Source organism: Palaemon carinicauda, chromosome 12 (assembly GCF_036898095.1).
Source record: "Palaemon carinicauda isolate YSFRI2023 chromosome 12, ASM3689809v2, whole genome shotgun sequence".
Taxonomy (NCBI): Eukaryota; Metazoa; Arthropoda; class Malacostraca; order Decapoda; family Palaemonidae; genus Palaemon; species Palaemon carinicauda.
The window spans coordinates 9,030,189-9,044,515 of NC_090736.1; the positions used below are offsets into that span (position 1 = coordinate 9,030,189).

Genomic DNA, 14,327 nt, shown 5'->3' on the forward strand with positions numbered 1-14,327 from the left:
TATTATCTTGAAGATGCTATTATCGAACAAGGAAGCCCTATTGAATATTGTATTCAAGATTTATATGTTCAGGGACCTTGGCTCTGCTCAGAACACTTCACCAGAGCCAAGTCTGGTGGAGGGAGTGTTTACTCCAATCACGTCTTGGATTGCATCTAGGGAAAGTTAAGAATTTACAAACATTTACGAGAAAATTCAATGAATTTCAAGCGCTTTCTTATACTTTGCAATCGGTAAGTTTCATTTCTGAAGATAATTAGATCATTTGGCTTTTATTTTATCTTATTTTGTGTGTGTGTGTGTGTGTGTGTGATTCGGTTGGTTGGAGCCTCGCCCTGTTTTATCAATACTGGCACCATTTCGATTACTCGTAGCCGCATCAGTTATTCTCGTACCCTCTAGGAGGCTACGTAGGAAGCAGTAAGAAGGTTGTACTATTAGCCGTATGAGGGCTACTCTCGATACCAGTGGCTAAGAAAAATATCAGTCACAGAAGAGTTGAAAGAAATCTTATGAATATTGGCTTGAAAGAATATTAGGCACAGAGGTGTTGAAAGAAATCTCATACCTAATGCCTTTCCCTCAAGGCTCAAAAAAATATCAGGCACGGAATGGCTTGAAGAAACCTCATAACTACTGGCTCGAAAGAATATCAAGCAGAGAATAGTCAACAGAAATTACATGACTATCTGCTCGATAGAATATCAGGCACCAAGGAGTCAAAAGAAACCTCATGACTATTGGCTCGAAGGCATATCGGGAACAATAGAGTCAAAAGAAACATCATGACTATTGGCTCGAAAGCATATCGGGCAGAATAGAGTCAAAAGAAACCTCATAACTATTGGCTCGAAAGCATATCAGGCAGAATAGAATTGAAAGAAACCTCATAACTATTGGCTCGAAAGCATATCGGGCAGAATAGAGTCGAAAGAAACCTCATAACTATTGGCTCGAAAGCATATCGGGCACAAGAGAGTCGAAAGAAACCTCATGACTATTGGCTCGAAAGCATATCAGGCAGAATAGAATTGAAAGAAACCTCATAACTATAGGCTCGAAAGCATATCGGGCAGAATAGAGTCGAAAGAAACCTCATAACTATTGGCTCGAAAGCATATCGGGCACAAGAGAGTCGAAAGAAACCTCATGACTATTGGCTCGAAAGCATATCGGGCAGAATAGAATTGAAAGAAATCTCATAACTATTGGCTCGAAAGCATATCGGGCAGAATAGAGTCGAAAGAAACCTCATAACTATTGGCTCGAAAGCATATCGGGCACAAGAGAGTCGAAAGAAACCTCATGACTATTGGCTCGAAAGCATATCAGGCAGAATAGAATTGAAAGAAACCTCATAACTATAGGCTCGAAAGCATATCGGGCAGAATAGAGTCGAAAGAAACCTCATAACTATTGGCTCGAAAGCATATCGGGCACAAGAGAGTCGAAAGAAACCTCATGACTATTGGCTCGAAAGCATATCGGGCAGAATAGAATTGAAAAAAAACTCATAACTATTGGCTCGAAAGCATATCGGGCAGAATAGAGTCGAAAGAGACCTCATAACTATTGGCTCGAAAGCATATCGGGCAGAATAGAGTCGAAAGAAACCTCATAACTATTGGCTCGAAAGCATATCGGGCACAAGAGAGTCGAAAGAAACCTCATGACTATTGTCTCGAAAGCATATCGGGCAGAATAGAATCGAAAGAAACCTCATAACTATTGGCTCGAAAGCATATCGGGCAGAATAGAGTCGAAAGAAACCTCATAACTATTGGCTCGAAAGCATATCTGGCACAAGAGAGTAGAAAGAAACCTCATGATATTGGCTCGAAAGCATATCGGGCAGAATAGAATCGAAAGAAACCTCATAACTATTGGCTCGAAAGCATATCGGGCACAAGAGAGTCAAAAGATATCACATGACTATTGGCTCGAAAGCATATTTTGCAGAATAGTGTCAAAAGAAATCTCATGACTATTGGCTCGAAAGCATATCGGGCAAAAAAGAATAAAAAAAACCTCATGACTATTGGCTCGAAAGTATATCGGGCAGAATAGAATCGAAAGAAACCTCATAACTATTGGCTCGAAAGCATATCGAGCACAAGAGAGTCAAAAGATATCACATGACTATTGGCTCGAAAGCATATTGGGCAGAATAGTCAAAAGAAATCTCATGACTATTGGCTCGAAAGCATATCGGGCGAAATAGAGTAAAAAAAAAAAACCTCATGACTATTGGCTCGAAAGCATATCGGGCACAATAGTCAAAAGAAACCTCATGACTATTGGCTCGAAAGCATATCGGGCACAATAGAGTCGAAAGAAACCTCATGACTATTGGCTCGAAAGCATATCGGGCAGAATAGAGTCGAAAGAAACCACATAACTATTGGCTCGAAAGCATATCGGGCACAAGAGAGTCAAAATATATCACATGACTATTGGCTCGAAAGCATATCAGGCACAATAGAGTCAAAAGATATCACATGACTATTGGCTCGAAAGCATATCGGGCACAATAGAGTCAAAAGAAATCTCATGACTATTGGCTCGAAAGCATATCGGGCAAAATAGAGTAAATAAAAACCTTATGACTATTGGCTCGAAAGCATATCGGGCACAATAGTCAAAAGAAACCTCATGACTACTGGCTCGAAAGCATATCGGGCAGAATAGAGTCGAAAGAAACCTCATGACTATTGGCTTGAAAGCATATCGGGCATAATAGAGTCAAAAGAAACCTCATGACTATTGGCTCGAAAGCATATCGGGCACAAGAGAGTCGAAAGAAACCTCATGACTATTGCCTCGAAAGCATATCGGGCACAAGAGAGTAGAAAGAAACCTCATGACTATTGCCTCGAAAGCATATCGGGCACAAGAGAGTAGAAAGAAACCTCATGAGTATTGCCTCGAAAGCATATCGGGCACAATAGAGTCGAAAGAAACCTCATGAGTATTGCCTCGAAAGCATATCGGGCACAATAGAGTCGAAAGAAACCTCATGAGTATTGGCTCGAAAGCATATCGGGCACAATAGAGTCGAAAGAAACCTCATGAGTATTGGCTCGAAAGCATATCAGGCACAATAGTGTCGAAAGAAATCTCATGACTATTGGATCGAAAGCATATCGGGCACAATAGAGTCGAAATAAACTTCATGACCATTGGCTCGAAAGCATAGCAAGCACAATAGAGTCAAAAGAAATCTCATGACTATTGGCTCGAAAGCATATCGGGCACAACAGAGTCGAAATAAACCTCATGACTATTGGCTCGAAAGCATATCAGGCACAATAGAGTTGAAACAAACCTCATGACTACTGGATCGAAAGCATATCGAGCACAATAGAGTTGAAAGAAACCTCATGACTACTGGCTCGAAAGCATATCGGGCACAATAGAGTTGAAAGAAACTTCATGACTATTGGATCGAAAGCATTCGGGCACAATAGAGTTGAAAGAAACCTCATGACTATTGGCTCGAAAGCATATCAGGCACAATAGAGTCGAAAGAAATCTCATGACTATTGGATCGAAAGCATATCGGGCACAATAGAGTTGAAAGAAACCTCATGACTACTGGCTCGAAAGCATATCGGGCACAAGAGAGTCGAACGAAACCTCATGACTATTGGCTCGAAAGCATATCAGGCACAATAGAATCGAAAGAAACCTAATGACTATTGGCTCGAAAGCATATCGGGCACAATAGAGTCAAAAGAAACCTCATGACTATTGGCTCGAAAGCATATCAGGCACAATAGAGTCGAAAGAAATCTCATGATTATTGGATCGAAAGCATATCGATTGGATCGAAAGCATATTGGGCACAATAGAGTCGAAATGAACCTCATGACTATTGGCTCAAAAGCATATAGGGCACAACAGTCGAAATAAACCTCATGACTATTGGCTCGAAAGCATATCGGGCACAATAGGGTTGAAAGAAACCTCATGACTACTGCCTCGAAAGCATATCGGGCACAATAGAGTCGACAGAAACCTCATGACTACTGGCTGGAAAGCATATCGGGCACAAGAGAGTCGACAGAAACCTCATGACTACTGGCTGGAAAGCATATGGGGCACAAGAGAGTCGACAGAAACCTCATGACTACTGGCTGGAAAGCATATCGGGCACAAGAGAGTCGACAGAAACCTCATGACTACTGGCTGGAAAGCATATCGGGCACAAGAGAGTCAAAAGAAACCTCATGACTATTGGCTCGAAAGCATATCGGGCACAATAGTCAAAAGAAACCTCATGACTATTGGCTCGAAAGCATATCGGGCACAACAGTCAAAATAAACCTCATGACTATTGGCTCGAAAGTATATCGGGCAGAATAGAATCGAAAGAAACCTCATAACTATTGGCTCGAAAGCATATCGAGCACAAGAGAGTCAAAAGATATCACATGACTATTGGCTCGAAAGCATATTGGGCAGAATAGTCAAAAGAAATCTCATGACTATTGGCTCGAAAGCATATCGGGCGAAATAGAGTAAAAAAAAAAAACCTCATGACTATTGGCTCGAAAGCATATCGGGCACAATAGTCAAAAGAAACCTCATGACTATTGGCTCGAAAGCATATCGGGCACAATAGAGTCGAAAGAAACCTCATGACTATTGGCTCGAAAGCATATCGGGCAGAATAGAGTCGAAAGAAACCACATAACTATTGGCTCGAAAGCATATCGGGCACAAGAGAGTCAAAAGATATCATATGACTATTGGCTCGAAAGCATATCAGGCACAATAGAGTCAAAAGATATCACATGACTATTGGCTCGAAAGTATATCGGGCACAATAGAGTCAAAAGAAATCTCATGACTATTGGCTCGAAAGCATATCGGGCAAAATAGAGTAAATAAAAACCTTATGACTATTGGCTCGAAAGCATATCGGGCACAATAGTCAAAAGAAACCTCATGACTACTGGCTCGAAAGCATATCGGGCAGAATAGAGTCGAAAGAAACCTCATGACTATTGGCTTGAAAGCATATCGGGCATAATAGAGTCAAAAGAAACCTCATGACTATTGCCTCGAAAGCATATCGGGCACAAGAGAGTCGAAAGAAACCTCATGAGTATTGCCTCGAAAGCATATCGGGCACAAGAGAGTAGAAAGAAACCTCATGACTATTGGCTCGAAAGCATATCGGGCACAATAGAGTCGAAAGAAACCTCATGAGTATTGCCTCGAAAGCATATCGGGCACAATAGAGTCGAAAGAAACCTCATGAGTATTGGCTCGAAAGCATATCGGGCACAATAGAGTCGAAAGAAACCTCATGAGTATTGGCTCGAAAGCATATCAGGCACAATAGTGTCGAAAGAAATCTCATGACTATTGGATCGAAAGCATATCGGGCACAATAGAGTCGAAATAAACTTCATGACCATTGGCTCGAAAGCATAACAAGCACAATAGAGTCAAAAGAAATCTCATGACTATTGGCTCGAAAGCATATCGGGCACAACAGAGTCGAAATAAACCTCATGACTATTGGCTCGAAAGCATATCAGGCACAATAGAGTTGAAACAAACCTCATGACTACTGGATCGAAAGCATATCGAGCACAATAGAGTTGAAAGAAACCTCATGACTACTGGCTCGAAAGCATATCAGGCACAATAGAGTTGAAAGAAACTTCATGACTATTGGATCGAAAGCATTCGGGCACAATAGAGTTGAAAGAAACCTCATGACTAATGGCTCGAAAGCATATCAGGCACAATAGAGTCGAAAGAAATCTCATGACTATTGGATCGAAAGCATATCGGGCACAATAGAGTTGAAAGAAACCTCATGACTACTGGCTCGAAAGCATATCGGGCACAATAGAGTCGAAAGAAACCTCATGACTATTGGCTCGAAAGCATATCAAGCACAATAGAATCGAAAGAAACCTCATGACTATTGGCTCGAAAGCATATCGGGCACAATAGAGTCAAAAGAAACCTCATGACTATTGGCTCGAAAGCATATCAGGCACAATAGAGTCGAAAGAAATCTCATGATTATTGGATCGAAAGCATATCGATTGGATCGAAAGCATATTGGGCACAATAGAGTCGAAATAAACCTCATGACTATTGGCTCGAAAGCATATAGGGCACAACAGTCGAAATAAACCTCATGACTATTGGCTCGAAAGCATATCGGGCACAATAGGGTTGAAAGAAACCTCATGACTACTGCCTCGAAAGCATATCGGGCACAATAGAGTCGACAGAAACCTCATGACTACTGGCTGGAAAGCATATCGGGCACAAGAGAGTCGACAGAAACCTCATGACTACTGGCTGGAAAGCATATGGGGCACAAGAGAGTCGACAGAAACCTCATGACTACTGGCTGGAAAGCATATCGGGCACAAGAGAGTCGACAGAAACCTCATGACTACTGGCTGGAAAGCATATGGGGCACAAGAGAGTCGACAGAAACCTCATGACTACTGGCTGGAAAGCATATCGGGCACAAGAGAGTCGACAGAAACCTCATGACTACTGGCTGGAAAGCATATCTGGCACAAGAGAGTCAAAAGAAACCTCATGACTATTGGCTGGAAAGCATATGGGGCACAAGAGAGTCGACAGAAACCTCATGACTACTGGCTGGAAAGCATATCGGGCACAAGAGAGTCGACAGAAACCTCATGACTACTGGCTGGAAAGCATATGGGGCACAAGAGAGTCGACAGAAACCTCATGACTACTGGCTGGAAAGCATATGGGGCACAAGAGAGTCGACAGAAACCTCATGACTACTGGCTGGAAAGCATATCGGGCACAAGAGAGTCAAAAGAAACCTCATGACTACTGGCTGGAAAGCATATGGGGCACAAGAGAGTCGACAGAAACCTCATGACTACTGGCTGGAAAGCATATCGGGCACAAGAGAGTCGACAGAAACCTCATGACTACTGGCTGGAAAGCATATCTGGCACAAGAGAGTCAAAAGAAACCTCATGACTACTGGCTGGAAAGCATATCGGGCACAAGAGAGTCAAAAGAAACCTCTTGACTATTGGCTCGATAAAATATCAGGCACGGATGAATCGAATGAAACCACCTACCTATTGGCTTGATAAAATATCAGGCACGGATGAAATGAAACAAACCACATACCTATTGGTTTGATAAAATATCAGGCACGGATGAATCGAAAGAGACCACCTACCTATAGGCTTGATAAAATATCAGGCACGGATGAAATGAAAGAAGCCACATACCTATTGGTTTAATAAAATATCAGGCACGAATGAATCGAAAGAAACCACCTACCTATTGGCTTGATAAAATATCAGGCACGGATGAATCGAATGAAACCACCTACCTATTGGTTTAATAAAATATCAGGCACGAATGAATCGAAAGAAACCACCTACCTATTGGCTTGATAAAATATCAGGCACGGATGAAATGAAACAAACCACATACCTATTGGTTTGATAAAATATCAGGCACGGATGAATCGAAAGAGACCACCTACCTATAGGCTTGATAAAATATCAGGCACGGATGAAATGAAAGAAGCCACATACCTATTGGTTTAATAAAATATCAGGCACGAATGAATCGAAAGAAACCACCTACCTATTGGCTTGATAAAATATCAGGCACGGATGAATCGAATGAAACCACCTACCTATTGGTTTAATAAAATATCAGGCACGAATGAATCGAAAGAAACCACATACCTATTGGCTTGATAAAATATCAGGCACGGAAGAATCGAAAGAATCTTTATGACTATTGGCTTGATACAATATCAGGCACGGAAGAGTCAAAAGAAATCTCATGACTACTGGCTTGATAGAATATCAGGCATGAAAGAGTCAAAAGAAATCTCATGACTATTGGCTCAAAGGAATATCAGGCACGAAAGAATCGAAAGAAACCACATACCTATTGGCTTGATAGAATATCATTCACGGAAGAGTCAAAAGAAATCTCATGACTACTGGCTTAATAGAATATCAGGCACGGAAGAATCGAAAGAAACCACATGCCTATTGGCTTGATAGAATTTCAGGCATGGAAGAGTAAAAAGAAACCTCATGACTATTGGCTCAAAGGAAAATCAGGCACGGAAGAGTTGAAAGAAATCACATGACTATTGGCTTGAAAGATTATCGGGCACAGAAGAATTGAAAGAAATCTCATGACTATTGGCTCGACTATCAGGCACGGAAGATCTGAAAAAACTGAAAACATTATGACTATTGGAACGAAAGATTATCAGGCGCCGAAGAATTGAGAGAAACCTCATTACTATTGGCTCGATCGAATATCAGGCCCACAAGAGATGAAAGAAACCTCATGACTGTTGCCTCAGAAAAACTATCAGGCAAGGAAGAGAGAAAAGAAACCTCATGACTATTAGCTCTAAAAACATCAGGCATGGAAGGCACAACAAAACTTCAATTCATTGTTTCAAAAGAATGTCAGGCAGTGAAGAGCTAGAAGAAACTCTAATTGATTAGCTTGAAAGAATATCAGGCATTGAAAATTTAGAAGAAACTTAAATGCATTGACTCGGATGAATAGCAAACACTGAAGAATAATTTCCATCAATATTAGCTCGAAAATAATATAGGATTAGGAAGATTTTGAAGAAACTTTAAAGGATATCAAGCACAGAAGATATGAGAGAAACATCATGTGTATTGCACAACTGAATAGCATGCACTGAAGAGTTAGATATGGAAAAATAAAAACAAAAATATTTCAAGTGTACTAGAATAATTCGGTTGAGGCACGAAAATATCTTACGAGCACTGGAAAATACTGGTTAATGAACTAACTTTACATTCTAGTTTGAGTTACCAAAATATATACTACCAATGTCAGAGACTAGAATAATTTTCTAATTACACCTTCCATTAATAAATCAAGAAAATTAAGTATATACATATTAATATGCCAATAGAATAGAGTTTCAATGTCAAAATTGGCCCTTAGGAGTGGCCCTTTGAAGGTAATCGGTCAATAGACACCTTTCTTAATTACTTGATTATTTTTCTTTCTTCGTTAAGGAATAGAAGAGGACATTAAGAAACGCTTCCTGTAGTTCTTCGTTCTTTAAAAAGAATTATATACAACTATACATAATGAAGATGGTTTGGGAATGCTCTTCGCACTCCCAAAGAAAGATTAGTTCATCAATCGTTCAGCTGGACTCAGCAAGGCACAAGAAGAGTTGGAAGACACAGTCTTACATGGCGAAGTAGATGATGATGAATGGAGAAGTATTGAATTTAAAGCTTAAAATAGAGAAGACTGGCAAAATCTAACCTAGGCCCTTTGTGTCAATAGGCGTAGGAGCATATGATGAATGGAGAAGTAGTGAATTTAAAGCTCAAGACAAAGACAACTGGCGAAATCTAAACGAGGCCCTTTGTGTCAACAGGCGTAGGAGCAGATGATGAATGGCGAATTATGTAATTAAAATCTCAAGATAAGAGACGACTGGCGAAATCTAACCGAGGCCCTTTATGTCAATAGGTGTAGGAGGAGATGATAAATGGAGATGTATTGAACTAAAAGCTCAAGATAGAGACGACCGGCGAAATCTAACCGAGGCCCTTTGCGTCAATGGGCGTAGGAGGAGATGATGATGATACATTATGGTATTCCTGCGAGTTCCCGAGCAACGATGAGTCCGCTTTTGACATGTGGGTACGCCATCTCATTCTCAGATTGTGCAACAAAACTGACAGTAATATTATTCACCAAAATAATGGTTTCTTTGAGTTACATAACTTCTCCATTACATTGTTAATTCATAATAATTTATTAAGTAAATATATAAAAATTGTCTACTTCAAAGTTCCCAAACCAACGCGTGTACATCTAAACAATTTCATGTCACAATTTCTTGTTGGCGAATGGCTTCAGTTACCTGAATAGTTAAACTTACACAAGAAAATTACAGCAATTCTCAAATTTCACTCATCATATAAGGGATTTTACAGTAATTGATAAAGTAAACACAGCAATATATCATTAAAATGTATCTTCAAAAAGCCTTGCTAAAATGACTCTTTAAGATTACCAATTAAAATAGTATTTTGGAAGATTTTGTACTATTTTCTACAAAAGAATCTGATACTTTAGCTTGAGTTTAAATCTGGCACAAGGTTATATTTTTGGCTTGCCTGGGTGTGTGTCTTTCTACAGGATATACAAAAACATTTGTAGATAATAATGGGAAATTTACCAGCAAGTGATAGATTTTGAGGGAGACAGGAATATGTCTTTTAGAGATAAGAGGGCTTTTTGAGGTTGTTTTCCAATCCTTGATGGATATGCAGTCAGTCAGCAAACACCTAATGGAGATTACTTCTCTGTCACAGAAGCCTAAAATCCTATATCAACACCGTTGATAAAGTGTTTGCAGCCTAATCTGTTGGCATTAATTAATAAATGGTCTTAATAGTAACATGAGCAGCCTACGTGTAGACTACTTATGTTATTGTTCTTTACGTATGGGGAAGTTGGTATCAAATACTTAGATTCCAAGATGAAAAATGGCAATCTTCTATAGGAAATAAAGAATGCAAAACACGAACTGGGAACAAAATTTCAACTATTTTCTGCAATATTGGCAATAAGCAGCATTGCATTTCTGCATCCTTTCGTCCCAGAGCTGTCTCCAGGGTATGAGAAGTAACTTAATTAGTTAATCATTCAATGCCAAGCTTTAAAACACAGCTTGCTAATTGCTAAATAACGAAATGGTCGAGATGGATAACACAAGACAGCAAGAAATCCACACAAAGCAGAGCTCTGTAAGAAGAGACTCTTTCGCCGGGATGTCAAAACGGCGACCCGGGATCCCATGTCATAAAGTATAATCCATAATTACTTACCTTGAGTTCGAGCTGTTCTCTCACCTCCTCATTCAAAAACTCCTCCTATTGTCTCCTCACCTTATTTTACCCCGTAGCCCCTCTCGTGGTAAATAAGAAGCTTATTTGCCCCTCTTTCTAAAAACTTCTTTCACACTGAATTAACCTATTTTCAAAGCTCAATAGAGACGGCTTATTTTTTTCATCTCTCTCTCTAGCAACAACACAATATCACTCACCGGACACCCTGTAACAAGCTCGTAGAACGTCACAGTACGAGGGACAATGGCTATTCACAGCCACAAGGAAAAGTTAAAAATAAAAACTAAAAAAAAAAATGATTAACTTTCCCCTCAGGAAGGGATATATGTTTTCAAATCGGACAACCTCGCGGGTCACCACACCAAAGCGACGGTCGGATGAGGTGTGATGCAGGTTCCTCTCTTTTAGAACCCCCTGTAGCCCTTCCACCTACCTGACAAGAGGGGCCCATACCCCCACCAGACTCCTCAGACAGGCCCCCCTTTCCCCCTCCCTTCGTGCCATCCCCAATACACTTTCCACCCACTACCACCAGAGGGTTTTAAACTTCAGCAAAGTTGAATTAAGTTTCGAGGGGTCACCTTTCCGGCCATTTTTCCCCCAAGGGCAGATTACAATTCAAGTGATGGTAATACATAATTAAATATCAATAAACTAATATAAAAATTTAATCATAAAATTCGTACCCCCTCGTTCGGGCCTTGGCTCTGGCGGAGTCACGCTACCGAAGAGCGGATGAGGCACAAATAAAAAAGACTCACTACACAAGGTTAGCGAAAACTCGAGCGCTCAGACCAAAATAGACCCCGAAACGGGGTGGCACACGGGCATGCCAAAGATTGTAAGCGAATAGCCTTGCCTGCCTACTGCTACTCTCAAGAGATAGCCGTGTCTTACATTTACGATGATTATGAAAGTCCTGCAAGGTTTTATAAAAGCGGACGTTCGGTACAAACAGCATTATATTGTTTCAGTCAAGTTATGAAAATCAGTTAGCATGGTTTCCACCCTCTGAAACCAAACTTCATTTATGGTGTAATATTAAGAAACTATTTCTACTCTCGACTATCCTGATTAGAACCCGTTGAGTTATAAAAAATGATGAATAAAGTTATTATCATTATTATTACTTGCTAAGCTACAACCCTAGATGAAAAGCATGATCCTATAAGCCCAGGGGCTCCAACAGGGAAAAAGCCCAGTGAGGAAAAGAATCACGGAAAAAATAAAATATTTCATGAACAGTAACAGCATTAAAATATAGATTAAACTATAAAACTTTAAATAAAACAAGAAAAAAAAAATAAGATAGAATAGTGCGCCCGAGTGTACCCTCAAGCAAGAGTACTCTAACCCAAGACAGTGGAAGACCATGGTACAGAGGCTATGGAATTACCCAAGATTAGAAAACAATGGTTTGATTTTGGAGTATACTTCTCCTGGAAGAGCTGCTTGCCATAGCTAAAGAGTCTCTTCTACCCTAACCAAGAAAAAAGTAGCCACTGAACAATTACATTGCAGTAGTTAACCCCTCGAGCGGAGAAATTTTTTTGGTAATCTTAGTGTTGTTAGGTGTACAAGGACAGAGGAGAATGTGATAAGAATATACCAGACTATTCGGTGTACGTGTAGGTCAAGGAAAAATGAGCTGTAACCAGAGAGAGGGCTCTAATGTAGTACTATCTGGCCAGTCAAAGGACCCTATAACTCTCTAGCGAAGTATCTCTTTCTTACTGAGATTTGGCTCCTCAGACCGAATACAATTCACGCAGGGCGAATTTGTTCTTTGGGAAACTGATGTAAATACATTAACTTTGTTTTAAACGCTTTGTTTTTTTAACTGAATACTTAAATCACAGGTAACATATTTTATAGGATGATTATGACAGCTGTTTTGTTCCATGCAATTCTTCCATTGGTTTTTGACAGCTGTTTTATTCGCTTGCAATTCTTCCATTGGTTTTTGACAGCTGTTTTATTCGCATGCAATTCTTCCATTGGTTTTTGACAGCTGTTTTGTTTGCACGCAATTCTTCCATTTGTTTTTGACAGCTGTTTTGTTCGCATGCAATTCTTCCATTGGTTTTTGACTGCTGTTTTTTTTCGCATGCAATTCTTCCATTGGTTTTTGACAGCTGTTTTGTTCGCATGTAATTCTTCCATTGGTTTTTGACTGCTGTTTTGTTCGCATGCAATTCTTCCATTGGTTTTTGACTGCTGTTTTGTTCGCATGCAATTCTTCCATTGGTTTTTGACAGCTATTTTGTTCGCATGCAATTCTTCCATTGGGTTTTGACAGCTGTTTTGTTTGCATGCAATTCTTCAATTGGTTTTTAACAGCTGTTTTGTTCGCATGCAATTCTTGTATTGGATTTTGACAGCTGTTTTGTTCACATGAAATACTCCCATTGGTTTTTGACTGCTGTTTTGTTCGCATGCAATTCTTCCATTGGTTTTTGACAGCTGTTTTGTTCGCATGAAATACTCCCATTGGTTTTTGACTGCTGTTTTGTTCGCATGCAATTCTTCCATTGGTTTTTGACAGCTGTTTTGTTCGCATGCAATTCTTCCATTGGTTTTTGACAGCTGTTTTGTTCGCATGCAATAATTCCATTGGTTTTTAAGAAACCAATAAGCAAGCAATGATGGAAATATGACAATTTTTTCAAAGCACACAGGGCAAATTTCAAGTGGTGCTGGGAAGTGTTTAAGGAAATCTTCAAGTTATTATGTAGTTTTTCGTCGCGAAAATAATCCATTCCAGGTGAAAACTGAGATAAATACATCCTCCTCTTCCTCTTCCTCTTCCTCCTCCTCATCTTTCTTCTGCTTTTTCTTCTTCTTCTTCTATACTATGAATACATGATTTCGGTCATGGATATTTAAACAAGACGAAAGCCTGTGAAAGAGCGTGGAGAATCTCTCTCTCTCTCTCTCTCTCTCTCTCTCTCTCTCTCTCTCTCTCTCTCTCTCTCTCTCTCGTGTAAAGACAGCGTAGGAAATAACCCAGTAAGGCAGCTTATACATATGCAAATTCATAAAGTACCCAGTGGTAAGGAGACCTCGTAGTAATTTACAAAAAAAAAAAAAAATAAATAAATAAAAAAATAAAGATTTAAAGGTCGCTCATGAGTGGCAGAGGCAAGGAACAGGCCAATATCCTAGAGACCAACCATATGTAAATATGATTCACACTCAACCCTCCTCTTCACCCAAGCTAGAAAAGGGAGGGGCAGACAATGGCTGATGATGACTGAGTAATCAGACCTGTAGCTTCCAATCCTTAGATCATAAGAACAGGAAGGTTGTAGACAAATAAATATTTATCTCCATGCTTCATTTTTCTTTATCTTTTCAGTATTTATTTATGTCATTCATTTTCTATGATTTATTTCAACTACGCCT

The 14,327-nt window shown here is 39.8% G+C and overlaps 1 protein-coding gene across 1 annotated transcript in view; it reads right to left on the minus strand.

The window, feature by feature from the left end:
• LOC137650476 (titin-like) overlaps positions 1–11,308 on the minus strand; it is a 963,282-nt gene extending 951,974 nt beyond the window's left edge. The window contains 1 exon segment of the mRNA XM_068383702.1: positions 11,120–11,308. The gene's annotated coding sequence lies outside the window, so the exon portion shown is untranslated.
• Between the last annotated feature and the right edge of the window lie 3,019 nt (positions 11,309–14,327).